We start from the raw sequence: 3,090 nt of genomic DNA on the forward strand, positions 1-3,090 counted from the left end.
CACCTTAAACGCTCCCTTTGGTTTTATAGTACAGAACAGTGTCCTCTGCAATGCCTCCAACTTTACAGTATGAAGAACTAGAATGACTCACTGTCCTACTTCAGGTTCAAGAGAAGGCAGACTTTTCCCTTGCTATTAAGGGCGGGGGAAAAAAAGAAAAGAAAAAAAAAAAGCTTTCAGGCATCTCCTGTTCCAGCTGTAAAGATGTGGCAAGCAACATAAATTGAGCATTCTTGGCAGGTAGCTTCTTCCTAATGTTTATGGGTCAGGTTGTCAGACATGAACAGCGGGGTCAGCCAACTTCTTTTCTACAGTAAGTGACATACATTTTTACTTGTACAGATCTAAGTGATTTTGTGCTCTGGTCATCTTATCCCTGTGTTTGTCTTCCAAACAGAATTTTAAATGGAATGATATTTTCTCTTGGACTGTTATTTTTTGGAAGAATGGAGGAAACTAAGCAAACCTTATAAGGGCATTGGTTGCCTAAATACAGGCACTAGCGCCTAAATGGCACCTTAGGATATCCTGACTTATCTCTAGCTGCACTCTCAAACAGGTGTAGGATCAGTCTAAGTTCTGTTGTGCATTTTCCAACTGCATGCCAACACCTGGGATAGTCTAGGGAACATAATAGCAGCAGACACCTTTAGCATAAGCAGCTGGATTGCTCCCCTGTTTTGGAGCAGTGTTAAAGATCCAACTAGCACCAGCAAAGCATGACTTAAAGATGTTACTTTCATTACCCCTGGACATAGAGTGGAATGGCAGCAACAAGGATGAAGTTCAAATACCTTCCGGTTCTTTTAAAATACACCTCATGTAGAGAGAGAAAAGCACTCTGCTACTCAAGCTAGGTCCCAGAATTAGAGAATTATCTTGGACAGACATCTTTTCACTCTTCCAAATGCTGTATGAATTAAACTCTCTTGCAATCTTCTGCAGCAGCAGCAAAAAGCTGCTGTTGTGGCAATCCTAGAGCTGTCCTTCATGGACAGGCTCATGCTGAAATCCTCAGTTTACAATATCTTCTTCTGAACAGCACGGAATCTTGGCTTTAACTGGTATGCATTGCAGTTTTCAGAGTAATTTTTTTGTTACAGAGTGACATTTTATTTGTGTGACTACAGAGAAAAATATAAATATTTCAACAGAGGGAGGGAGCCAGTTTCCCTTTAGATCCATGGAAATTCTCATATTCTTTTTCTGAAATTATATCAAGCCCTTAATAAAGAAAACTTTATTTTACTTAAATAAAATATGGAGTGGTACTACTCCACAAAAGGTAAAAATAGCCTTTTTCTTTGAAATGCCTGTATCTGCAGGTTCCTTCCATTTCCAACAGATGCATTAGCATCACATTTCAATTTTGTACTTAATGTCAAAATAAGATATTAAAAAAAACCAACCCTGGTTCCTCATTATGCTGAGCTGTACTTGCATAATTATTCTTCAGGTTTCACTTAATTATATGCCCCACCATGTGTTACTTTTCAACATTCTAAGTGGTACCACCTTACTGCTAGGAATATTAAACAATGAAAGGCAACACTCTTTTGTTTGGTTACACAGCACGCTGTGTCTGAATTCAGTCTCCTCTCATAGGTCCCCCCTCCCAGCTTCTGAATTATATCCTTTACAAGTCTTTCAAAGAAGGGCACTTACAGTCATGCTTGGTCTACAATCTTGGCATTGATGTGTGGCTTTTTGCATTTCCTGTATCCCAGAATTTCCCCCATTATTCAGAATGAAATTAAAAAAAAAAAAAAGAAAAAAAAAGAAAGACAAGAATTAAAAGAACTGAAAAAGCAAAAGAAACTATAGAGATTTGGAAGTTTTATTTCAGGTAATTTTTTTCTTACCCTGTCAAGGTCACAAGCTAGCAATCGAGGTGAGGAAAGAAGCACTGGAAAAACTATTTATCTACAAATGGTATTTTTTAGATACCTAACACTGTGTTTCCCTAAAAGAACAGGAATGTTTAAGAATAAGTGAAGAAAAACAGGCAGTGACTAAAAAGATACTGAAACTTTTGCTCCAATTCAATTGGATGGGAGTTCTGATCAAGCCTTGTATACCCTGAAAGTTTTTTCATCATAGTCCAAAAACATGGGACCTCCTGACCTAACAAGTGTCAAACATTGCCAGATTTACTAAGCAACCCAGAAATGCTATTTTTATATAAGAATGCTTTTTCTGAGAATACTTTAAAAGAATTTGATTCTAAGAAGCACACTGGCAATGTCCAAATGAGTGAGACAGATGGGATTTTTACATGGTCAACACAATTCTTTATCAGACAGAGAAAATGTGAGTCCTAGGCCACTGACGTTACATAAAAGACTCCTATTGATTTAAATCAGCTTTGTGTCAAACTGAAAATGAGGATCTACTAGGAGTGTGCCCAAGAGAGGAAGCTATTTTAATAGTTTAGCCCAGTAGAAGTTAACTGGGTTTTATTTTATGGCTTATTTTGTATTGCAATATTCCAAATTATAGTCCTAAAAAAAATTGCTCAAAAAAACCAACACCCCCCCCCCAAATTAAATCTTACTGATAAATCATCCTGAAAAACAAAGCAACCTATCAATCATTTCCAATCAACAAATCCTAACATTTAATCACAGGCATATTCACACTTCAACATGGATCCACTTCTGTCTTTAAGCTTCTAATTAATAATTGTGTTGTCAAAATGCAGAATCATGAATAGTCCTTAAGGCTTTTCCTGTACAGAAGATGATGAATACTTGTGCTTAGCCAATCAAAAGTTTATTTAGTTGTTAAAGAATACGTCCCTTTAAAGTAGGTTCGAACAATCAAAGTTATAGGCTTTTTGTCATTTTAAATCCAACTCTGAATGTTGTAGAAAGTAAATATCTGATAAATAATTACTGAAAAAGGCACTTCTCTCTGGGTTGTGGACTGCTGTTCCATGGATGTTATCTAGAATGATGGATTTATTGTACCTTGGTGAATACTATGGGGCAAATTTTGTCATCCTTACTTACACTTCATTCCAAGGATGTAATTTCCTTTACAGAGTGGGGATGTGTGCAAAAACAGTAGAACCTGTTCTTACTGATTGAC

This window comes from Larus michahellis, chromosome 2 (assembly GCF_964199755.1).
Source record: "Larus michahellis chromosome 2, bLarMic1.1, whole genome shotgun sequence".
In the NCBI taxonomy this organism is placed as follows: Eukaryota; Metazoa; Chordata; class Aves; order Charadriiformes; family Laridae; genus Larus; species Larus michahellis.